Source organism: Meriones unguiculatus, chromosome 2 (assembly GCF_030254825.1).
Source record: "Meriones unguiculatus strain TT.TT164.6M chromosome 2, Bangor_MerUng_6.1, whole genome shotgun sequence".
NCBI lineage: Eukaryota > Metazoa > Chordata > Mammalia > Rodentia > Muridae > Meriones > Meriones unguiculatus.
The window spans coordinates 71,923,739-71,949,988 of NC_083350.1; the positions used below are offsets into that span (position 1 = coordinate 71,923,739).

Below are 26,250 nucleotides of genomic sequence, written 5' to 3' on the forward strand. Positions count from 1 at the left end.
ACTCCCCTGGTCGCTGTATTTTGCTCACTCTAGTGGGATAAATCAGCCTATAAAACTTTATACTGACACTTTTATTATTCTCAAGTCATTGTCAGGCAACTCCCAAGTTAAATGGAGATCTGGCTATATTTTGCTTATATTATTATTAACTGGCTATACAACAGTGCCTTAGCCATAAGGCTGTTTTAGTTAAAACTGCAGAAAAGGGGTTGTTTGTACTTCTTCGGGGGAGGGGGGTTCCAGAGCTCTGTATAGGCAGGTGCTGTACTCTAACCCCATCGCCAGCCCTGTTTGCACGTATTTAATAGTCAAATTTTCAGTTAGAGTAGAAATCATCTTTCTTTTTAAAGAAACCAGCAGTAAGATATCAAAGAGAGCTTTAAATTGCTGAACTCGCTTTAAGGGGTTTCAGCAGGAAACAGATGCTTGTCTTAAGGAGAAAGATGATGCTAAACTTTTACCTTTGGCGTGTATTAAAATCCCTATGTTTGCGCATTACTGTCTGTAATTTTCTTAATTATAAATACGGTACTCTAACCGTAATAGTGGCCACTGGTGGCCATGCTAGTACAGACTTTCCTAAGGCAGAGGTCACACTCTGGTGCTCAAGTCTCTTCTAATAGGGCGAGTTCGTTCCCCGGGAGATGAAGAGTTTACTAATTGAGATGAACTGACAAAATAAGCCCTTATCCTCAGGAGACACATTCCAAGACCGCCACTCACATATAGCACCAAACCATGGATATATCCTGTTTTGTTTTGTGTTTTCCCTACACACCAGTCATAAAGTTTGACTTATATATCAGGCACAATAAAAGGTGGACAGGAGCATCTTTTGATAAAAATAGAACAAGTACAATGTTCTACAAGAAAACTTATGACTTATCTGGAATTTTTCAGTTAGTATTTTTAGACCATAGTTGACCTTGGAAAGGAGACCTATGATTTAAGCGTGAAAAACCTCTTTCCTTTTGTCTCAATTTTTGGCCTCTGAGGGTGTTAACAAGTGCCCTCATTTGCGGGGACGGCAGGAAAACGAGTGCAGCAGTATGCGACTTACGGTCCCCCGGGCCACCTGTCTTCCGGAGGGGCGACGCGAGTTCCAACTGGCCAACTAATTGTCTTTAACGTTGTTAGTAGTCAAAAGTACTTTATGTTCCCCCCGCCCCCATAGAAGTGTCATGCTGATCAAATTTCTGCTAGTAATTGCATGCTCCACTGTACTTTGCTATTTACTTATTTATTTCGGTGTTGGAAACTGAACCCAGTACTTTGTGTATATTAAAGGCATACTTCCAGCCAGTGGCACACAACTCTAATCCCAGTACTCAGGAAGGCAGAGGCAGGAAGATCTCCACGAGTTCGAGGCCAGCCCGGTCTACAAAGTCCAGAGACAGACAAGGCTACACAGAGAACCCTCTGTTAAGGGGGAAGAGGGGGAAGACATACTCCATTTTAAAAAGTTTGGCATGGCAGCACACACTGCAAGCCCATCACTGAGACAGTTCAAGAAGGAGGGTCTTATGTGTGAGGCTAGCCTGGGCTCTATAGTGCACTCCTACCTCAAAAATAAGTTAGAAAATATTAAATAGGAAAAACAGAAGACATAGCACTATATTCTACATTATTATAACTATTCCCTTTGTGCGAAAATACAGCATTTTACCTGCTTAAGTACATGGTGGAAGTTGGTAGCACGTTTGTCTGCTGTGCTGGGGGGGCTAATGCTCAGCCGTATCTCAGCCCTGAAATTGTATTCTTCATCGCTCAAAGATATTAATAATTTAACGTTCTACTTGTCATAGTTTTCGTTGATGTTTTTATAGTATACGTACACAGAGCCCCATGCAGTACCCCCCCCAACTTCTGGAGTACTTGCAGACTTGTGACCAAAGTGTCTGGTTACACTTGCTTCAGGTGGGGTAAACCCCTGCCCCACGGTGTTGTTCTTTTGTTGGTCCTTACAGCAGACAACGGCGCCATGCTCTCGTTCATACATGGTCGTGCTGTGGTCGTGCTGAGGTAGCTGCTGTGTGCCGCACTTGTGTTTGAAGGATGTAGTGCTGAGATTGTCTTTGAGGCTGTGTTATGGGTTGGAAGACTGGGCAGGAGAAATGTCTTTTTGTAAAGGTGAGAAATCGTGCAGGTGTGGGAGACAGTGGGGAAAGCAAGACTCCTTTGCACTGGTTACTAGGCTGAACTGCCTTGTTAAAAGCGGCGATCTTCCTGTTCTCTTAGTGTTGGTGTGGGGTTGCATTCCTTTCTACGGTAAGATGTTTGCTCTTCTAGGGAGACTTCAAGCTGGCAGAGGAACTCTGCATCTTGTGCATAAGTGCGTATGTAGCTTATCGTTTTCACTCAGGAGTGTTGACTACGTCAGCCTTGTGCCAGGAATTTATAAATTGATCGATTTTCTACTTTGGCAAGTAGTGTCCTTGGCAAGTAGGTTTCAGCTTCACTTCATATTAAAACCAGATCAAAATTAAAAAAAATTAAAAGGTGGGGTTTTTTTGTTTTGTTTTTTGTGGGTTTTTTTGTTTTGGTGGGGAGGATACTATAAGGCCTCATGTAGCCCAGGCTAGTCTCCAAGTCCTAAGCCTCCTGTTTCTATTGCCCAAGTACTCGCCATGCTGCCTGGTTGACACACTCAATGTTCTGCAGCTTTCATTGGAGGAAAGCGATCTAGCTTTATAGTTTCCTTTATGAAGTCTTACATGTTTATATTACTATCAGTACTGATGAGGATGTTTTCATTCCTGTTGGTGAAATCGGATCTCACTGTGTCACCTAGGCCGGTCCCCGTTTTGCCGTCTCAGCCATTTGAGCAGCTAGAATTAGGAGGGGCACACCACGGCACCGAGAAGTTTAATACCGCAGACGTATACAAATCAGTATCAAAGGCCAGTTCTCTAAACGTTAAAGCAGATAGGTAAACCAGGGAAAGATGTACTGGCAAACAAAAGCTTGGGTGTTGTTAAGTAAGTAAGTCAGTCCAGTTTATGCTGGACTTCACCTACAGTCATTCTGGATCACGTGTTGGCTACCCCGGGTATAAAATGTAAAATATCTGTATCGCTCTGTTTTGAAACTGGTTGATGCCGCTGCGCACACTCACTTGTTATAATCAGAGTAGATTTCGAATGGAGAGAGGAGCTCGCAACCCTTTTTTGGTTTTCTGAGACCGGCCTCCTGCAGCCCAGGCTGGCCTTGAACTCGCTCTAAGGCCATGACTTAAACTGCTGACCCTCCTGAGTTGGGATTGCAGGCACCCACCACTGCTCCCAGCTTATGGGGTGCCGGGGGTTGAACCCACTGCGTCACGCATTTGAGGCAAGCTGAGAGACACCTCTAGCCTCAGGGGTTCTTTTCAGAGCTGCTAGCTGGACTGGCGATCACTGGGGCTCTTGAGGCAGCCTGGCTAGTGAGGAAGCCCGCGTCGGCTCTGCAGGTCCCCGTTTCCGGTTCTCTTTTGGTGTTTTACCTGCCGCTTCAAAAGCACCGGTGTTGGAGTTCCTGGGTAATTGGCCGCACTACAGGACTCAGGAGCAAGTGTGTAAGCCAGCAATCTGGGCCTGAGCCAGACTTATTGTTCCTAGAAGCCGTGCAGCCAGTCTCCACTCACGGTTCACCGGTTAAAAGACTCCTTTGGAGAGTAGACATAGGGGGAGTGTAATTGAATTCATCGTTCCCGAAGGAATATTGATTGATCTTAATAAACTAAAGCCAAAAACAAAACAAAACAAAAAATGCAGTTTTAGAACTTGAAACTTTGAAGTGGTCCATCCATGTGTGCATATGTGTATGTGTATGTGTGTATGTTAGTGTGTATGTGTGTGAGTGTGTGTGTGTATATATGTTAGTGTGTATGTGTGAGTGTGTGTGTATGTGTGTGTGTGAGTGTGTGTGTGTGTGTGTGTGTGTGTGTGTGTAGCCAGAAGATGACCTTGTCTTCCTTGTTCGTTCTCCACCTTAGTTTTTGAGATCAGGTCTCCCACTGAAGCTGGAGTCCATTGATGTGTCTGGCTAGCAGTAACGTCTCAGGATCCTCTTGTGTGTGCCCGGTCCCCTCCAGTGCTGGTGTTGTAGGCATACCTGTCTCTGTCCTGCCTGTTCCACGGGCCCTGTACTCAGATCCTCGTGCCCAGGGCGAGCACTTCACTGAGCAGCCTGCAGTGGCCTAGTTCATGTAACTTTTATGTTCTGCCATGCAGAATTCAGTCCAGCCAGTTTTAATTGAGTGTCGTGCTGTGTGCTACAAAGAGGAGGGAGGTCCAGGCCCTCTGTGCAGGCTTGCAGGAGGTGGAAACAATGGCAGCGGATAAACTCCTCACGCTTGGTCCTCCCCGCTGAGGTAGCTCTCCCTTCCAGGGAGGACAGGGCGTGGAATGGTTTCTGTGTGGTCTGTAAATGAGCAGTGAGTGACTGAGAGTGAACACTCATGCCCAGGCTTTTGGACTGGATAAGAACTCTTGGTACAGTGCACTACAGAAGGCCAGACCCCATGAGGGGTTTTAAGGTTTTCAGTAATCCTCCTGGTCCCTCTGACCCACACTTTTCTTGCCCGGCTGCCTTTCCAGTCTGAGAGACATCCATCTATATTTAACAGTGAATCTGGTGACATTTTTTGTTCTTACATCATAGCTTAAATTTTGCTCAAGTCTTAGATAACTGATCCTTTTATTATTATTATGAAAGTAGGCGCTCTTGTAGAACGCTGTGAAGCCGGAGGATAGGAGCTTGGACGAACCCCATCGACTGCTAGCCTGTAGGTGCTCCTCTGCGTTTGCTTGGAATGTCCACATTGTTAGTGATTTGAGCTCCTGACCTCCACCAGGTAGCGACTTTGGTAGTTTTTAATCCTCTGAAGCATAGGGGGATGGTATCAGTCTCCCATGGTGAACCCTCTAGAGACACCCCAAGACCTGAGAGAATTTGAGTGACCTTGAAATGAAAAAAGAGTTCAGGCCAGAAGAGCTACTTCATTCCTGCTCCCCCAGCACTCCCCCCCACCCCGGCCTTCATCTCCACCTCCCAGCCCACCTATTCCGGTATACCAAGCAGAGTCTGTGCTGTTAGAAAACCCCGTTTGCAGGACAAACCTCGTCTCTGAGCATCCGGCCCCATCCACACCTGGAATCACTGCTTTCCCCTGGCTCCGGGTGAACCCTGGAAGACTTGTTTTGATTGGGTCGGTGGGGGGGGCAAGAATGTGCCACAGGAAGGGGCTGACAGATTTAAGATAGTAGATGGGGGCAGGCCCCCGGAGAAAATGGGCTGAGAAGAGGATGCGGAGCCCTGGCCCGGGAATGCCACTTCCTTTATGAGGTGTTCAATTACCAAATTAAGATGTCAGAGCAGTTTGGGAAGCTTGTGATTGTCAGCTTTTAGTTTTACTTCATGCCTGCAGTCAAAGTTAATGCAGTTAGTTCACTGCCTCAGCTTTTCCTTCTTCCTTAACACAAGGAAAGGGCTGACTAGTGTACCGAGCTAGGAAGCTCCATTAGAATGTGTTCTATGTATTTAACATATTAAACGTAGTAATTTAAAATCTTGTATTAGCTGCAGATCTATCTACCTTATTCTTTTATAAAAGTGATTATAATCTTGACACACATACACGCAAATAAATTTAATTTTCCGTGTACGTGTGTTTGTAACAGGGTTTCACTATGTAAAATCCCAGGCTGGCCTGGAACTCCCTGCTATGTAGTCCAAAGTAGCCTGGAACTTGTGGCTATCCTCCTGCCTCAGCCTCCTGAGCGCTGGTTACAGCTGTGCATCACCATACCTACCTTGGCTTTGATACTTTAGAAGAACAATCTTCCGTTGCGTTATAGCGTGGGAAGTAATTACTTAGGGCAAGCTTCTTAAACGTGGTTAGCTCCCGTACCCTTGCTTGCTCCTGCTTTGGAAATGTAGTTTTAAGGGCTGCAATGTGGGCATCTGAGCTGTTTCCACAGTCCCAGCTGTCAGGGGTCACAGAGTAGACTAGCCAGCCAAGTAGAGGCAGGAGGGAGAGTAGACGTGTTGTGTTCTTGCTTCATCGGGCTGTGGGCTCGTTCTTTGCAGTGTCCTAGTATAAGCAGTGCTCACGGTCCCTCGCTGTGCAGTGACTATGACCAGGGCTTCCTGGAGGCTTTCGAGGGCCCCATCAACATGTACAGCATTCAGGTACTGGTTGGAAATATAGTGTATTTGTCGTCTATAAACCCAACTTGGGAGCTGAAAGCAAAGGATCAGGCTTCAGAGTCACCCTCAGCTACATAGTGAATTTAAAGCCAGTCTCGGCTACATAAGATGCTGTCTCAAAAAAAAAAAAAAAAAAAACCAAAACACCAAAAGAAGAAAGAAAAAGGGCGGGGGGGACAGGGGAAAGACTGATTCTCAAGGCATAGCCGTTCTGGAAATAGCTACTGTCATTTTGTGAGCTCAAAATATTACGTGTGGGAAAAGATGCAAGTTTTGAGTCAAGCCCCATGTCCGTCTTTAGTGGTCCAGGGCTGGGCTGGGCCCTCTGTGTGATCTCTTCTCTATGGACTAGGCAGGGAACACTGGGGACCATTGGCCTCCTGATAGGAGGTGAAAGTTTGTTGCAGCCTGTGGTCTCTGGTCCTCTGGACCTGTGCTCTCACAGGTATCTCACCGAGCCCATCTTTAAGCATCCTGATCCCCAAACCCTTTTCTTGTCTTTGTTTCTAAGATTTGTCTGTGTATCCCAAGCAGAAATTCACTCTGCAACCTCAGTGCTTGCTCTGCCGGCCTTTCCTATTCCTCTTTATAGAAACTTGGGGATTTTTAAAGGTGAAGGGAGTTGGGAAACCCACAGATGGATCTAACTGCTGCTCAACTTCCTGTGATTTGGCAATACAGGCTTAGACAAAACCAACAGCTCTTTATAAGAGATAAAATTTTGTCTGGAATGGCTTGGGGGTCAGAGGCTCACCATACTGGGAGTCTTTAAAAAAATTGTACATGTATTTGTGTGTGTGTGTGTGTGTGTGTGTGTGTGTGTAGGTCAGAGGATAACTTGCAGAAATCCTGTGAGTTGGGAGGACTGAACTTTCATTGTTGGGCTTGGAAGCTTTTACCCCCGAGTCATCTCAGCAGCTCCATACTGCTGTTCTTAAACCATGAAAACTGTTATAGCAATTACATTTATAAGTCTTCGAATTTCAAAGTGCCCCAGAGGTAGGGTTTCTGTTGTCTAGATCTCATGTTAGACTGTTTGTATGTCTCAATGCATAAATAGACTTCAGTTTTCTAAATGGAAATTAGACTTGAAACCCCATTGTGTGTTGGATACCATATAAACGAACGAAGCCGCACTGGATGTTGAGGTACACCAGTGTTGTGGAAAGACTCGAGGGTCACGGGGATTGGAGCTTTAACGGAACACTGCTAACCAGTTCGTGACCTTTTGTGACTTGTTTTCAGTGTGACCATGTGTGTGCTTATAAAACAAATGATTGATGCGACAGCTCAGGGATTTACTGCCTTCGGTTTGCCCTTCGAGAGTCCATGATACACAGCCAATACAGTCCTTGAAAGATAAGTTTGCAGGCTTTTAGGAATTAGCTTTTCTTGGTAAGATAGCTAGCTCATCTAGAGCACTGGCTTCTAGTATTTGGCTTTCTTTCTGATAAAACTTATCTTAATAGGTTTTAGGTATTTTAGGCATTTTCTTCCACCTTGAACAAAGATCTTATTGTGGGCTTTTTTTTTTCTTTTTATTCTAAGAGGGACATAAAGAAAGAAAGAGAGAGAGGGAGGGAGAGAGAAAGAGGGGACAGTACTTATCTTTCAGTGGATTGAGATAGAAATTCAAAAATACGTTGCTGTGGAAACAGACAAAAAGAAAAGTCTAGCAGGAACCTTCGAGAGCCGATGATGATAGCGTCCCTCCCTCTTCCCCACAGCCCAGTGTCTGTTCACGTGCTGAGAATGAATGGCAGGACATTCACAGCACCGGTGACTTCTCCCTCTCAGGAGACTTTCTCAGACTAGTGATGATGAAGTTTCAGGAATTTTTTTCTAAGGTAGTTGTTTTACCATATTTTGTGTGTGTGTGTGTGTGTGTGTGTGTGTGTGCACTGTGCCAATGGTGCATGCCATAACACCTATGTAAAGGTCAAGGGACAACTTGTGGGTCAGTTCTCTCCTACCATGTGGGTTCTAGTGCTTAAACTCAGGTCCTCGGGCTTGGTAGAAAATGCCCTTACCACTGAGCTATCTCCCTGGACTTTTTAGAAAAGGAAAACTTGGAGGTGAGTGGAATCATGAACCCCATCCTGGCACTGCCTACTGTTGCTGGTGATGTTTTTTGAAATGAGAGCTGTTATCCACGAGGAGTACGGTGATGGAGAGTCTTACGCAGAAAAGCTCCGAAAAGCTGATTTCTTATTTTAAGATAGGGCACCATGTAGTTCAAGCTAGCCTGCAATTTGCTATGTAGCCAAGGATGGTCCTGAGCTTCTGATCCTCTTGGCACCACCTCCTAAGTGCTGGGATTGCAGGTAAGAGCCACAACACTCATTTTTATTAATACTTGAGATGGAACTGAGGACATCATGTGTGTTAGAGAGGCTTCCTCCCAACTAAACTACATCTGGATTAATTTACAGATGGTGTTTGTTGAACACTTACCATCTTAGTTAGGGTTTCTATTGCTGTGAAAAAACCATCATGACCAAAAAGCAAGTTCAGGAGGAAAGGGTTTATTTAGCTTATACTTCCATATTGCTGCTCATCGTCAAAGGAAGTCAGGACAGGAACTCAAGCAGGACAGGATCCTGGAGGCAGGAGCTGATGCAGAGGAGCCATGGAGGGGTGCTACTCACTGGCTTCCTCCTTATGGTTTGCTCAGCCTGCTTTCTTATAGTACCAGGACCACCAGCCCAAGGATGGCACCACCCACAATGGGCTGGGTCCTCCCACACTGACCACTAATTGAGAAAATGCCCTATAGCTGGATGTCACAGGCATTTTCTCAGTCGAGGGTCCTTCTTTTCAGATGACTCTAGCTTCTGTGAGGTTGACACAGAGCAGCCAGCACACTCACTATGTGCAGGGGTTGGAGGAATTTGGAAGTGAGTAAGAAGGTAGATGTGCTTGAGAGAAGGGGACACTGGAGTGACACAGTGGGCGCCTCGGACAAGCTCAGGCGTCTGGCTGCAGAGGAAGGCTGTCTCTGGCTTCACAAGCAATCACAGGTTAACCCCAGAGAGCAAGTAGCTTGTGTTAGTCTCCGGGAAACAGGATTGAAGGTGGACAAACCAACCTGGAAATTTAACCTTAAGTTTGTGTAGAATATGGAAACTCTGGGGAAAAAAAACAAAACACATTTGTAAAAACAAAACAACAGAAAACAAGCCTTTTGTTTGAGATGAGACCAGCTTAGTGCAGGTTGGGCATTTTAGAGCTTTCTCATATAAATAGTAGGATCTCTGGAGATAGGACTCACATCTGTACATGAATTCATTTAGGTTCCATGTATCTCTTAGACATCCAGCCTAGGGCTGCTTCTGTAGTCCTGACTCATGCCAGTCTTTGGAGTATGATATGGCACAAGAGATGAGATGTGGAACAGCCACTCTGGTGGCATGTCAGTGCTCAGAACAGTTTGGATGGTCAGGCAAAGAGCGCTCCAGCTGTGTGAACACTGGAATCAAAATGTCCTGACTCAGACAGAGTGAACGGCTGTATTTCACGACGTAAGGGCCATTCTAGGTGTTCACCATCCTGTTAATCCGCATATTGTATGGCTGAGTGTATGTGTACTTGTGCAGCGGAATTCAGAAGCATGGCATGGTTTACCTGCCAATTATAACTTTTATAGCTGCTAGAGTGCTGGCTTCTTTGGCAGGGTATCTTTATGAAATGGGTCTGAGTGTTTCTGTGCAGTGTATGTGGGCTTTCATTCACAGGAAGCATTGCTGGGCACTGTCTAGTGCCTAGTACCAGGCTAGATATACATTGGGACACACATGTGTCTCCTTGGGGGTTAGATAAATAACCAGAATAGTAAGTCTTGACGGTGTGATAAGCCTGTGATACTCTATACGAGGAAAAGCACACTGAGGCAAGGGGATTACAAAGCTCAAGGCTACGCTGGGCAAATTAATTAAAGCCTGTCTCAAAATAAAGAGTTGAAAAAAATGAAAGCAAAGGCCGCCTGTATAGCTTGGTGGTAGAGTAGTAGCCAGGTAGCTTGAGAAACCAAGTTTAGTCTCCAGTGCTAAAAATAATGGAGGAAGGGAGTAGGGGTGAAGAAAGGAGGGGGGAGGAAGGGGAAGAAGGAAAGGGTGGAATCATCAGCACGCGCTGGGCATATCTTTGGAAAGCAATTAGATTTTGGAGATTGTAGAAAAAGAGGATTATGGATTAGGATTGAATGGTCCTGGTCACACTTCAGCTGTCAGTGGCCGGAAGCTACCCTCTGAGGTTGAGTGGGGAGTTTTTGTTTTTATACAAAGATGAGCCCGCTCTCCTCGGCCTTAGTGGTGGGATGCTAACCCGACCGTCACTTAACCCGACCGTCACTTCGGTCTGATACTCATGGGACAGGCAACTTCTCTGTTGGGCAGTTGAGGGCTCAGTCCTCAAGACTTTCAGGCTTTTCCACTCACTGCACTCAAGAGCATTTAATTAAAAGAAAAAAAAATAAACAGTTCTGTCGCAAAGTTGTAACTAGTTAAAAAAAAAAAAAAAAAAAAAAACGAATAAAAATGACCATAAAGCGCCTGACAAATAGAAGCCATTTAATAACAGCACGGTGCTGAGTGGGCAGGGATCTGCCTCCTGGCATGGATGGCAGGCTGTCCCCACCAAGGCCTCTGTCTTGCTGGCTCTTGGCAGGCAGTACTTGCCCAGCAGGAACATGCTGGTGCGACGACACAGCCCTCCTGGAGCCACCTGACTTGTGTCTGCTGCAAGAACATCTCCGGGAAGTGACAACCACAGATTTGTAGACCTTTCACTGGTGACAGTGGTACATAAGGAATAAAGGCCACGTTGGTGACCCAGGAGCCCAGAAGGAAACAAGGAAAAGACAGAGTAAAAAGAAAGCATGAGGAAGGCAACAGGGGAAGCTGCCCGCGGCTTGCAGGAAGAGGCTGCACCTGTTGGGGATTCCCTATTGATTCTGATAGACTCCATGGCACAGGATGGATTCAAGTTATGTAAATAACTAATGTTAGGTGGCTATAGGGCCAGGCACTTCTCCTCAGTTAAAGCAGACACCGGAAGCGTAGCAGCTTCCCTTTATATTCTTAGACCCCTAGAGAGTGTCACAAACAAATAATGGGCTTCTTTCCCCTACACATTGTGCGTGGTCGGTGCCCACTCTAATACAGGAAGCACGCACCAGACACCTTGGCCATCTCTTTTCTATGTGAGGTGCAGTAGCATACATTCTTTTTCCTTCTGCACCATTTCTCAGAAGAAGTCTTCCAGGTGAGCTCAGCAACCTCAGTGGATTTCTTTCCCATATTAAATAAAAACAGTTCCCCTTTAAGTCTTGAAAATAGAGACATGACACAGGAAACCAGACCCAAAGTCTATACAACTCAAAAGCGTCCACCTTGTAGAGGACATGTTCACAACTTCTCTTTGGCTTATCGGAAGTCCCAGAATCGTGGCTCTTGTGTTTCAGGGTGTTTATTAAATGAATGGCATGACCACAGGACTTCCTGTGTGGGTTACATGCCATTCAGCCGGTCTAATGGGCTGATGGTCTAGTGTTAAGGGAACAGCAATCCAGACGCTAGGCAAAGGGATAGGCTATCCCAGGTGGGGAGCAGTGGGGTGATGAAAGGGCTCAGGATGCTCAGGACTGGGAACAGTGTGTAATTTGGAAGTTATGAACTGTTCACTTTTTCGAGTTTTCCATTGAGTGTTTTTGAACAATAGTTGATCGTGGTAACAGACATCCTTGAGAACCGGATCGCAGGCGTGGGGTGTGAATGTAGTAACTTATTCTAAGTGCACAGTGAAGCTGGTTATATGGGTACTTGGTGGAATGTTTGTCCAACGGGCGTGATTCTCAAGAGTTTGATCCCCAGGATTAAGAAAGAAAGTCTTGAAGTAAGTGCATAATAAATTATAGCTTGAAAATTCCGTTTTTCAGAGGTTGACAAGTTGCAGGGGGAGGGAATATAAGGATTATATAACATTTATTCCCAACTTCCAATAGTCTCTTAACAATAAGACAAAGGATCCACAAAACAGTCAGTGACAGAATGGAAGTATATCCAGGAAGCAGTTATAAAACTCTGTATTAAAAATAAGATAATGATGATCAAAAGACCAATACCAGCAAGTTCAGTGAAAAGGAAGATCTTAAGTTACAGGCTTCCCAGCTCAAGCAAAGTGGGACCAAGCTTTTGTTTTTCTCATTTTATCACGACAGAGATAACTTCCTATTTATACAAAAATGCTTAAAAGAATAATATTGGAGATTTTCACCAGCTAAAATTTAAAATAATTTCTGGGTATCAGCAGTATGTCTTTGGTGCTTGGTGACATGACCCATCTTGCTAGAGAAAAGAGAAACACTTGTCATTTTTTTCCAAGTTATTATCAATGGGATTATAGCAGGCATTTTCCCATCAGGCTGTTTGGTACCAGTGAAACAATCTAAATTTGTTTCAGTAAATTAAAATAAAAACAATTAACTGTCTAGGGTCTTTTAAGGTTTCATCATTAAAAAAATTTTGTGAATCTTTTTGCAATAATAGTTTTAAGAATATTCTTATGGTCTGGTCATTCAACCAGAAAAGATTTCACCCAAATACAAAAAGAATATGAGGCTGTCTTTAAGTGTATTGAATACAATAGCAGCATTATTTGTTAAAAAAAAAAAATTACAACCAAGATATAGAATGTCATTTTCTTTTTTTCTTTCTTTGTAGCATCACTATATATTATTTTTAGAATAGTATTTTTTCTTTCCATTTATTTATTAATTTAATCTCTTTATAGCTTGATCCCAGCCCCCTCCCTCCTCTTCTCACAGTCCCACCCTCATGCCTCACTCCCTTCATCCTCCCCCTCCTCTTTCTCAGAGAAGAGGGGAACCTCAGGGTTACTAACCCACCCAGGCACCTCAAGTCACAGCAGGACAAGCACATCCTCTTCCACTGGGGCCTGACAAGACAGCCCAGCTAGGGGACAGGGATCCAGTGGCAGGCCACAGAGTCAGTGACAGCCCCTACTTTCATTGTTAGAGGACCCACATGTTGACCACACTGCATATCTGCTACATATGTGTAGGGGGTCTAGGTCCAGCCCATGCATGCTCTGTGGTTGGTGGTTCAGTCTCTGTGAGGCCCCATAGGCCCAACTTAGTTTATTCTGTCTTCTTGTGTTATTGACTGCTCCGGCTCCCTCTATGCTTTCTCCCTCTCTTCCACAGAACTCCCTAGCATGGCCTGTTGTTCGGCTGTGGGTCTCTGTATCTGTTTCCATCAGCTGCTGGGTGGAGCCTCTCAGAAGACAGTTATGCTAAGCTCCTATATGGAAGCATAGCAGATATCATTAATAGTGACAACGGTTGGCTCTTTCCCATGGGGTGGGTCTCAAGGTGGACCAGCCATTGGCCAGTCCCTCAATCCCTGCTCCAGCTTTACACCTGCACATCTTGTAGGCAAGACAAATTTGGGATCTAAGGTTTTATGGGTGGTGTCCCCCCCTCCACTGAAAGTCCCACCTGGCTACAGGAGGTGGCCACTTCAGGCTCCCTAACCCCCTGCGACTGGAAGTCTCAGCTAGGGTCACCCCCATAGACTCCTGGGAGCCTCCTCTGTCCCACAGATGCACCCCCTCTCTTTCCTACCTAAGGGAAAGTATGGATTAGACATAAATCATGCAAATTCACATCTGGGTCTTGATTTAGTTTATAGTAGCTTGATTGGATTTGATACCAGCTCTGTCTACACCATGAAGTATGATACCAGTTAGATTAGTATTCTAGGCATTGCTAGTTGATAGGAGTATAAACCTATAAACTGCTCAGGGCTCCCTGAGCAGTCCATCCTCAAAACTGACTACACGATCGATGGCTGACTATACTTGTGTTTGTGTGTGAATGTATTACGTATATATGTATGTATGCATGCATGCATTTCCATAAAGACTCACTCTGCAGTATGTATAATCCTCACAAATCTTATAGGCTAAGAATGCTAAATAATGTATTCTTGCAAGTAGTTGTTGAATGCCAAAACTAGGACTAGTTTTCTCACTTGTTTGTTCATTTAGCAATTATTCATTGGGTCCCTACTGTGTGTCCATCATGGAAGACTCAGTAAAAGGTGTAGGCTTATTTTTCATGGACTCAACATTCCAGTGGGAAACTGACAAGACTGCTCTTTAAAACAGACTGAAGCCACTGCACCTGCCTCAAGATGTGCGGTGTCCTCCGTCACTTGGGTCCCACCCCACATAAGCAGTCTTTCACAGTGTTCACTTGTGTTGGCATTGTCACAGGAAGGATCCATGTGACACTGGGCAGGCGAAGCTGTGACCGGCTTCATCTATTCTTCCCCGTAAACGTGGTTGCTGTTGCTTGAGATTTATAAAATGTAGAGTGTTGGGGGTACAGGTGGGTGTATGACCTGGTACACTTGGAGGTTGGAGGACAAGCTTGGGTGCCATTCCTCACCTTTCACCTTGATTGGGGTCACGTGTTGTTCAGCACTCCGGAAATGAGACTAACTAGTCTCTGAGCTCAGGAAGTGCTCCTGTCTTCATCTCCCATCTCTGTTTAGGAGCTGTGGGGTTACAGACATAAACCACTTGCACTGTCTTTATGGCTCTATGTGGATTCTGGAGCGCCAGGTCAGCAGGTACCAGCTGAGCCAGCTCCTAAGAGCTGCGTTTCCTCAGAATGGTGGCTTTAATTAGGGGAAGGTAAACTCTGGAACACGTGTTAGCCAAGCTCCTGTTTGGGTCAGAGGCCCATCTGTGATGAGAAGTTGATGACAATTCCTCTCTCCTCGTGGACCCTGAGGATGCTGAGGCATTGCCTCATTTCCGCCTCTCATCACAGACGAGCCTGCCAAGCCACCCAGAAAACTAAATGAAATTAAAACTGAACTAAACATGTGTGTGTGTGGGGGGGTCTTTCTGCTCTCAGGTGCTTCCCCCTGAAACCTGCTCCTTTCTCTCTGACTCCCGTGAAAGAAAGCATCTTAGGTGTAGCCGTGGGACCAACAGCATAAGTCCACACTCACCTGTGAAATGCTGATTCATAGCTGAATCATGGGATACCTTTTAAGAAGGAGAGGTGCTATCCTCTGCTAAGCTCCAGCCTGCCCTGCCAGTCTATCAGGTGACCACCAGGCAAGGTTGGGGAGCTGACTGCCAGGCCCAGAAGGATCAAGAAATGGTGTCTGCTTAGTGATGACAGAGACTCTCTTCCTGACCTGAAAACCTGTGATTCTGTCTGAGCAAAATATCTGCGGATAAAATCTTTGTACATTAGGTTAAAAAAAAAATAATAATAACTTGGAGGGAAATACTTTTTCAAAGTTCTGATTTGTTTGTCCCTGGTATGAATTTCAGTATTAGATCAGACTTTTTAGTCATGTATTTTATGTATATCTGCACACCAGAAGAGGCAACCAGATCCCATTATAGATGGCTGTGAGCCACCATGTGGTTGCTGGGAATTGAACTCAGGACCTGTAGTGTTCTTAACCACTGAGCCATCTCTCCAGCCCCTAGGTCAGCCTTCTTAATGCCAAACATTTGTGTGTACTCTGGGATATAATATCTATTGTTATTTCTAGTTGAGAGAAAGGGAGAGGTATCTTTTATAATATACTTTATAAGCATTGGACTTAATGCATTTGAATCAGTGGTTGAAATGTTCTAATTATTTTTAATTTGATGTATGCAGAATAGTCCTTAAAAGAATAAAGGTCAATGAGTTGGCCTTATGGTATAGGCTTGTCTTCTCAGTTGCTCAGAACTCTGAGGCAGGAGGATCATAAGTTTAAGGCCCACTCCAGCTACAGACTCAGCAGACCACTTGGGAAACAGTGAAACACTGTCTCAAAATAAAAAGTAAAATGAGGGCTGTGGATATAGCTTAGTAGTAAGGCTGGCATGCATGAGGTTCTGTTTTCAATCGAAAGTATGGCAAAAAGGTTGAATATTCATAAATTCTAGTCATCTGTTCTTTAGATAAAGTCCATGCCATGGATATGGACATTGCTCCATTGCTTATTGCTCTCTTTCCCATGCCCAGCACATACTGAGAGCATTTGTGGAAAAAGAAACCACATTTTTTTTAGCATCACTTACTATTAATTTATTCTCTTTGCCTCTCCCCCCCCCCAGCTGAAAGCAAAAAGTTACAGGCAGAAAAGATTAGCCCAGGCTAGACCAGCACTGCAGCTTCTCCACTAGGTCAGAGGGGCCCTCCCTAGCAGGATTTGTGTGGTAGAGGTCGGTGGAGAAGGCATGGGGTGGGGGTTGGGGTAGGATGGTGTAGTTCTTCTGGTAAATGATCCTGGCTTCCTATTTGCTAAAGTTCCCAATCAACTTGAGTTTAACTGGAATTTGCAATCAGCTAGGGTCAGAGCGAAGGACCCAGTTCTCCACTGAAAACAAAGCTCAATAAAGTAAGAACTCGGAACCTGGCTCATGCCTGTTATCCTAGCAGCTGAGGCAGGAGGACGGCTGAGAGTCCAAAGGAAGCCTAGGCTACCCAGTGAGACCCTGTCCCTGACCACAAATATATCAAGAAGCACATAAGTACATACAGAAATTGATGGAAAATGTTGCTGAAATAGAAAAGCCCATAGCTGCCTTCTGTGCAGCACACTGGGCCTGGGGTTTCTTGGAAATAAGATTGGCTTTTGGTCACATTACTAGTTTATTTTAAGGAAGATGCTCATGTGCAAACAGAGTGGCTGTCTACGTTTCCGGCTGAGCTGGGCATGTGTAAAAACTTGACGTATAGAGGGAAAAAGACAGTCTTCTAGCGGTCCCCCCAAGACACACAACTTTTTCTGGAAAAAGATTACTCTGATTTGCAACAACTTTAATTTTTTGTTTGTTTGTTTCTATTTATTTGTTTGTTTATTGGCTTTTCGAGGCAGGGTTTCTCACTGTAGTCCTGGCTGTCCTGGAACTCACTCTGTAAACCAGGCTGGCCTCAAAACTCAGAGATATGCCTGCCTCTGCCTCCTGAGTGCTGGGATTAAAAGCAAGCACCACCACCACCCGGCTTATTTAATTTGTTAATAAACTATTTTAAGACCAGCTTGGAGTTCACTTAAAACTAAATAGAAAATTAGAGTTTCCACGGATCTCCTGTCTCTATATAAGGAGAACCTCCCAAGCTGGGTTTGCCGGCCCAGGACTTAAGATGCAGAAGCATGAGCCTTGAGTTGTCAAGGCTTGCTTGGGCTGCATACAGAGTTTCCAGGCCAGCCTGGGCTACCTAGGGACAGCCTGTTTCCAAAAATAAGACAAAAAAGAGAAGAGAAAAAACAAGAAAACCTTCCGATACCTGTTCCTGGAGCTGCACATTGGTTTCAGCTGAACACGCCTATCGCAGTGTCCGCCGCTTCCGTGACGGCTCACTCTGGCACATTCTATCAGTCTGGATAAACGGGACCACCAATAGTGTCCCATTAATAGAGCGTCACTTTGAATAGCAGCAATAGTGCTTTAAGAGCCCTCTGGTTTCCTCCCTTGCATCCTTCCCCCTCCCATTTCAGTAACTCATTCATCATTTGCTGTAGTCCTCTTCCATGTAAACACAACAATTTGTTTTCCCTTCTCACCGTTCCGGAAGATCCTGTGGTGCAACCTTATTAATAGGTTTGTTTTGGTTTGAGTACACAAAAGAAAAATTTAGTCACTGACCTGGAATTAATGACTTTAAAGCAGCAAGTCCCTTAATTTGTGTAATTGTCCTTATCTAATGCCAGCTTTGTTCTCTTCTCTGTCATTATTCCCACTCCCTCTTTAAAGCTCTCTGTAGTTAACATTTCAGCAGAAACATCTTTCTCCTTCTTGGCCATGGAGGAAGAAACCCTTCCCATGCCCTGCCCCTCCCTAACGGCTGTAGGCTGGGCAATGTCTCCCCTCCCCAATCTCCTCCTCTAGAAAGATGCCTCTGGCTATTTAAGATATCTACTATAGCATAAGAGGCAGGAGGTAGCAACATTAAAGGATTAACAGAAAGGCAATGTGGGGCTTAAGGAGTTAAAGCACCAGGGTTCATGATTCAGTTCCTTATGCCTCCTGCTTTACACACACACACACACACCACGTCGCTTTAAAGCCAGGGAAAATGGTCTTTGCATAATTGGGTGGTTGGGAAGCTCTTAGGGGAGGAAACTCAAAATGTGCAAGAATTGGACCAAGATAGCAGTTGGCCAGGGAAAGGCTCCCTCATTAAGCTGCTTTATCTGTGAAGAAGAGATGGAGTCTCTTCTGGGTTCCCAGCAACCTTGAAGAACGGATGGAGCAGAGAGAAATAGGCACCTCCAGCCCAGCTTTTGCCCCTTCTCGTTTTACCGCTTTCATTTCTAGGTGGTGTCTCTTTTCTGGTTAACAGCATCGCCGGTTTGGAATGATATTTAGATTTTTCTAGCACCCGTGAGAACCGGGCACATTATCTGGAATCTGTGGGGCAGCTGTCCACACCCCTCCTCCCTGCAGCTCTGCTGAGAGGTGTGACCTACCTGGGGCCACCCATCTGTATCACCATCTCAGAGATGAAAAAGATGAACAAGATTTTAATTTCATGGATTTGTTGGGAGCCCCGGAAGTTCCTTGTGTGAGGTGATGGGGTCTCCTCCTCAAGTTGTTCCAGGATTCTCAGGAATGAATGACTATAGCACACGTGTTGAGAAATGGCTGGTTACTTGCTGGTCTCTTCTCTCACATGTAACTGTCACATTTCCATGCATCCTTAGACTTTCTTTTCTGTCTGTGTGAGGAGTGTAATTGACACCTGGCTTCCTGCCTCAGCAGCAGAGGGTCTATATTCCAGGGCAAAAGAGAGCCCAGGGCTGTGGTAATTCAAACCAATAATTGGCGCATTGCTCTGTGTTCCTTGTTGAACACCCATTGTGGGGGCTGGAAATGACAGCTGGCAGCTAACGGGACAAGGCTCCTGCCCTCTTGGAGCTTAGCCTCCAAAGAATTAGATGGAGGCAAGGGAGAACTAGGCAACAAGAAAGAAATTTTACGAGGCAGTAAGGGCTCTACAGAAAATGGGAACGGGGACACGGCAGGTGCTCAGCCGAGGAGTGGGGCTGCTTAGACAGGCCGTTAGGTAAGGAGTCCAGCGTGGGGTAGTGGTTTGAGGATGGTCTGACCAGACAGAGGGATAGCTCGTGGAGGCTAGCCTCTCTACTCTTTCCCGAAGGGTGGGGGAGAAAAGCAAGCTGCACATGAGAAGAAACGTTTCCAAAGCTGGTGTTGGTAACTCAGCTCTGGCACACGTATCAAAGGAGGTCTTTGAAGGCTCACAGCTGGAGTCGTCTTGTTTTCTAGAAGAGAGGGGTTTGCTGTCCTTCTTGTTGAACCTTGCCATTTGTGGAGACCGTTTTGAATGCAGCTCACCTGGACAGGAGAGGGGTATAATGAGAACAAGTTGGGTTGTTTTTCGGTTTTGTTTTCAGAAGAAAAAATGAACTTTGCAGCTCTGAACAGCATAGATGGTTTGTACCTTGAATGTTTCAAAAAGTGAAGAGTCTTAAGTTTAACACACACCTGTGTTAAAATGTCAAAATATACCGCAGCAAATGAACCCGCCTCTGGGTTCTGACTGCCAGTGCCTGTTTTCTTCCCTAGAGACAAGGACTGTTAGTTTCTTATGGGTTTTTCACAGACCTTTCATGCTTGGGTGTGGGGTCACTGCTTACAGGTTCCAACCAAATAGAACTGGATAGCGAGCGGGACGACAGATTGGTGTCTGTGGTGTGTCTGGAGGTTCGTGTAAACCGAAGTAACAAACAAAACATGCTATGAAACGAGACGGAAATAAGTGTGCTGTGAAATTGAGCTAATTCCGTCTGCAAAGGCAGAATGTTTGGAAATCAAGCGAGACCCCGAATTTAGTCATCTTACCTGCGGAAGGGGACTGAATCCTTTGGAGTCCTTCTCTCCTCTTCATGCAAACTGGAAAGTGAGGGGAGCCCCCACACACTGTCCCGTGGGCCCTTCACTCAGGCATGTACACAGCTGCCAGAGGAATAAGAGCTCAGATAGGAGCTCTTCCCGAGGGCCAGGAAGGAAGGAAGGCCAGATTTTCATCCCAGGTTAGACCCTAATCTAGCTGTTACGGCCAACATTGTAGAGATGCTTCAGGATGTACCTCCCTAACCCCTCTGCAGGATGCCCTAGTGGGTGACTGGGGGGGGGGGGGGGATCTGCATTTGAATTCACCAAGCAACGTGGAAAAATGCCCCCTTCCTGCCCTGTTTCCCCCAGAGTCACTTTATAGCTTCCCACGTCCTGGTCCAGGGGAGCCTCTCCAGGACAGTAGAGTGCAGTCTGTCACTGTTAAAGCTGCCCTGGCCACAGTGAGCATGCTCAGACCCCAGAGCCCAGGGCTCCTTTGTAATTATGCCCACAAGCATGTGAGGGCTTATGCCTGAATGGTGTCCCGTGTATCCTGTGACACTCCATGTACTGTGTGTACACTTTACAGGAGAGGAGACAGGATAGGTTATAGAAAGTTACCCACAGATAGATTTTCTTTTTCCTCACAGTACCACGCTGCTTTCTTTTAAGTAGGATTTTTCAGATTTTCATGTCTTCATATAAACCTAACTCCGGGAGATGGGGGGGGGGGTGCTACTGTTTTCATTATATTGATACAAAAAAAAAAAAAATTGAGACTCAAAACAGTCAAGTCCTGTGACAATGTCAAACAGAGAATAAATCTTTGTGATATGTCGTCCTGAATTAGAGGGGATACTAGCTCTATTAGATGTAAGATTAATTCACGAATTAATTAAATAGGATTTCAGGGTCAGGTAAGTGTAGGGAAAGGTTCCGCCCTCTTGGATACTCAGTATCCATTTGAGCCACATGTCATGCTGCTCTCTTGGGACCCCTGTGCTTCTTAGGTAGAGGCAAGGTGACCAAGGGTTTGAGATCAGCCTCAGTTACATAATGAGTTCAAGGCTAGCCTGGACGACATGAGACTTTGTATGGGAACAAACAAAACAGCCGAAAAATATAATCCACAAAAAAAGAGAGACACCTATTGGCTTGTTTACATGGGTGTGGTCAGGTGGCAACGTGTGCTTCGTGTGCAGGGCCCTGGGCTCGGTCCCCGGCAGCAAGAAAGAAAGACACCTGTTTGCCTCAGTGTTTCTCGGGTTTATCTGCTCTCTAACCATCCCTCACCCCCACTTGACAACTGGCAGGAAACACCTTCTAACACTGTGAGAAACCCATCACCATGGGGAAAACATAAATTTTCGCCAACTTTCAAAGAATTCTTTAAGTTTGTACTGTTTAAAATGACTTCAGTAACAATATAGAAATTCCAGAAGTTCCTAAAGCCACTTAGGAGTTTTTGACTTGGCTAAATTACTTAGTGTTTTTAAAGTTCTTTTGGAAATGGTTTAATATTAACTCGTGATATTAGAGAGACAGTCGTTGGTTAAGAGTGCTGGCTGTTCTTCCAGAGGACCCAAGTTCATTTCCCAGCACCCACACGAGGAACTCCGTAACTCCAGTCCAGGGGATCCAGCACCCTGTCTGGCCTCCACTGTCACTTCAGGCACATGGTATACAGACATCTATGGAGGCTACATAAATAAATACATTTTTTTTTAATTTAGAAAACAACATAGTGTTCATTCATACACCATGGTCTTTGACTGGTCTAGATGGCACACATCCCTTGATTGCATGTCTAACTAACTCAGGGAGTGCTCAGAAAATTCCAACGTGGGTGATGCAATTTGTGAACTCTGAGCAGATTTGCTCCTAAGAAGAGTCTGGACTTCGACCCTGTCTTGAAAACAGCAATGGAAAAGTCTAGAAAGAGATCCATCAAGCTCTGATTAGACTTGAGAAAGTGGGCAAAAGTGTCTCATCCTTTGAAGTTGGAGGGGGAGAAAAATCTACCTGACTATATTAGTTTCCCTGGGCTTTTACACCAAGTGCCACAGCAAATGGAGGCTGTAACCAGAATTTCTTGTCTCACAGGTCTGGAGGCTGGAAGCTAGAAACTGAGGTGTTGGTAGGGCGGCTCCTTCTGAGGGTAGTGATGTAGATGGCTCTCTCCTTTCTTTTGTCTTCTTCTCCTTCCTCCTTCTCCTTCCTCTGCCTTCTCCCCCTTCTTCCTCCTCCTTCTTCTAAAGAGATGTGGTCTTAGTGTTGTCCAGACTGGCCCCAGGATGGCAATTTCTCCCAAGGCCTAAGGCTGCAGGCATGCACCACAGCACCTGGCTGCCCTGGTGGTCCTTGTAGATGCACCCTTCTGTCCTGTGCCTTAATTATATACATTCTTTGCACATCTATATCCAGATCTTTGTCTTTGACAAACTTCATTGGTCATCTTTCTCAACTCTATGAGCAAAGACCCGAGAAGAATCATCTTAAAAGAGAAAGGATTTCTTTTGGCTCATAGTTTGAGGGCACACGCTCAGTCGCAGCAGAGAAGACATGGTGGTTAGTGGCTGCGTGCTGCTGGAGACCATGAAGCAGAGGCCTCTGGGTGGAAAAGGCAAGGCTGTAATTCACAAGCCCTATGCCAGTAAACGTATGGACATGTTTGGCCCCATGTCCAAGGGGCTCTCACAACTTTCTAAAATAGTACCACCAACCAGGTGTTATTATTGTTTAAACATTTGAGCCTGTGGGGCACATGTCATATTCAAAACACTACCTATCAGAACTGTCACCAGTGGACTCAGAGGATGTCCCTGTGAAAGCCACCTTTCTCCTTGATGCTCTCTGCTAGAATTCTGCCATTTTGGCCAGCTCCAGGAAGAGATAGTACTGTTGTAAATTCATTCTTCACTGGCTATTAAAATAGCATTTTTCCCTTAATAAGAAGGTTCCAGAAGCTGAGCGCATGGCTCACTAAGTAGGTAGAGTGCTCGTTTAACATTCACGAAGCCTGACTCCCCGAACCACATGAATTGGTATGATGGCACATGCCTGTAATCCCAGCACTTAAGAGGTAGAGACAGGAGAACCAAGAGTTCAAGGCTTGGTTATCTATGAAGTTTGAGGCCAGTTTAGGATAAAAGAGTCACTGTGTCAGAGAACAAACAAACAAACAAACAAGCTCAAACCGAGAAGGTCTCACTCTGAGCCCATGTGGCCAGCGTACCACCAAGCTTCCTTGTTCTAATGGGAGGACCAGTGAGCCGGGCATCAGCTGTCTAGAGGAGCCCTTGAATCTGGCTCCCCAGACTTTAACTTCTTTGGAAGTTAAAGTGGAAGCTGCCAGCCCAATGCTTTGGTAGTCCACGCCATGTTAATTAAAACAGAGTTGCTCCTACCCTTCCAGGATCTCCAGGCAAACTAGAGTGAACTTTCTAGAAGATACACCCTAAAGGATGGTCATTTAAGTCTGAGGTTGGAGACATATTAAACAATTTAGAGCAACGGTGTGAAATTGTCTGGCACCATCATTTTAGTAGTTATTTTTAGAGTGATTTTTTTTTAATTCTCATTTGTTACAGTTTTCCCACTCTTTTCTTCATATCACTTTAGAAATACATGTGAATTAAGGTCAATTAGCATGTGTGTCGACATCCACCTCAAACTAAATCTCTAAATTATCTTCATATCACTCTTGAAGAGGTAATAATTTCACCTTAAGTGGCAATTAAAAAGTAAGGATTAAACTTAATAACCTCCGTGGGGGTATCCGAGGTCTTCCGCTACAGAGCAGATCCTTTCACGTCATCAATAATGTGGGTGGGTAGCATCCCCCTCCCATGCAGGTGTACGGGGCTGCACAGCTCCTCTGCACCGGGGAGCAGGAAGGAAACATTGGTCGTCTACTGTGCTGGAACTCAGCAGTGCTTTGCCAGGCACTTCTCAGCCGAATCTCAGTTTTCTTCCTCCTCCTCCTTCCAGCCTCGGCCTCACCAGCTATTCATTATCAAAATGTTCATATGCAAATTCTGTGTCAGAGCTACTAACTCAAATATGGTTCTGTGTTAGGAGCCGAGCATTAATTTAGCTAAGTGTATTGTCAGATTTGACACTGAGGACATACTCATGCTAATTAGGACAGGTAACGTGAATAGTCCCCTGCTCGAGCTGTCTCATTAACACCGAGCAGAATTGATTTTGACGCTTTCTTACAGATTTTTAAATTAAGAGTAACAAATGGCAGCAATTGGCTCTGAATACACAGGCTTTTACTGAGGGCAGCCACAATCCCTTTCCACGGTTACTTTTTACATTTTGACTATGTTAATGCCTTACCTCCTCCTATCCCTCTCTTTATTATCATCCAACCAAATTATGTTAGAGCAGCTGAATATAGCTTCACAAAGAGACACAGCCATCACTGCTTAATTTGTTTAACATTTTAATAGCCGTACATCAAGTGCACGGAACAGGATAGCAAGTATATTATTAAAATTATAAAATTATTCCGATGATGGAATTTGAGTCTTGGTTTATATAAGTGGCAGAGTGAGTATTACATTTGGGGCTATCTTCTCCAGACGGTGGAAAACAGACCAGAGAGTTGTAGCCACTATCATCACCTTAATTATATTACCATTTGCCTAAAACAATTAGAGGGCCATTGCGTCTTCAAATATAAAGGTTGAGCGTATTTAAAAATTGGTCTCAAAAAACCCTTTTCCATAGAAGCGACAGAGCGGTACATAAATGATCAGTCACTGTTTCACCGTTCCCGAGACTTAGCTTGGCGTGCTTGTGTGTCTAATGCACAGAGAGGAGACAGGGGTTCTACTTCATGCCTGAAATCCCAGCTGGTGGGAGCTGGAGCCCGGAGGATTGCGAGTCTGAGGCTAGCCTGTGCTGGATGGCACGTGTCTGATTTCAAGAAGTACACCAAGGGATGATGTTTTGTTTTCTGAGATAATTTCTGTTTAAGTGAGGATTCCTTACACAGTGATTAGTTGAGGCTATAAGGAGTTTGCTGAATACAGGCTAAGAACAATACTTAGGAGATTTAGGCATTCTGGATTCTAAAGGGAGAGAAGGGGGAACAGAGAGAGACAGAGACAGCGAGCAGAAAAAGGCATCAGATTCCTCTGGAGCTGGAGATAGAAGTGGTTGTAAACTTGGGTCCTGTGAAAGAACAGTGTGTGGTCTTCATTGCCAAGCTGGATAGTTTCTTCGTTGCCTGTGCTGGATAGTTTTATGTCATCTTGACACAAGCTACAGTCATCCAAGAAGAGGGAACCTCAGCTGAGAAAATGACTCCGTAAGATCTGACTGTAGACAGGCCTGTACGGCATTTTCTTAGTCAGTGATGGGGGGCGCCCATTGTAGGTGGGGCCAGCCCGGGGCTGGTGGTCCTGGCTTCTATGAAAAAGCAGGCTGAGCAAGCCCTGAGGAACAAGCCAGCAAGCAGCACCCCTCCGTGGCCTCCACATCAGCTCCCGCCTCCAGGTTCCTGCCCCGTGTGAGCTCCCGCCTTGGCTTCCCTCGGTGGAATGTGTTTCTGCATGTGTAAGCCAAACAGACCCTTTCCTCCCCAAGTTGCATTTGGTCATGGTGTTTCACGTAGCAGTAGTAACCCTAAGGTGCCATCTCTCCTGCCCTAAGTGTAGCTGTTAATTGATATCCAAGTTGTATTTAAACAGATTTGAGAATGAAGTAAAATCCAGAAAGAGAATCACTTCACTGCATATGTATTTATCCAGGTTTTTGAGACAGGGTTTTACTGTGTGGTGCTGGGTGACCTGAAACTTGTCACATGTAACTCAGGATGGGCTGAAACTTTCATCACTCCCTCCACCCCTGCTTCCCGAGCTCTGGGATAACAGGCGTGTCCTCCCACATCTGGCTCTCCTTCATGCTCTTGATGATTCACCTCAAAAGCCCATGGGCACTCGCTCTGCACGAACTGCCAAGGGCTTAGCTTTCTAGGTGTTTGGGTTGCAAGTGTCTTCTGTGAAGAATAGAAGATGCTGGGATTGTCCAGTTTAAAGAATAAGGACATAAGGATGGAGGATGAGCATATGCAAGAGTGAAATTTTATACCCCTCAAAAATCATCAGTAATTTAAAAAATAATGGTTATTTGCAACATTTTGAAAACCAG

At 45.2% G+C, this 26,250-nt stretch overlaps 1 protein-coding gene across 4 annotated transcripts in view; it reads left to right on the plus strand.

Annotated features, from left to right (window-relative positions):
* Kctd1 (potassium channel tetramerization domain containing 1) overlaps positions 1-26,250 on the plus strand; it is a 186,021-nt gene that overhangs the window by 97,163 nt on the left and 62,608 nt on the right. The window lies entirely within an intron of this gene.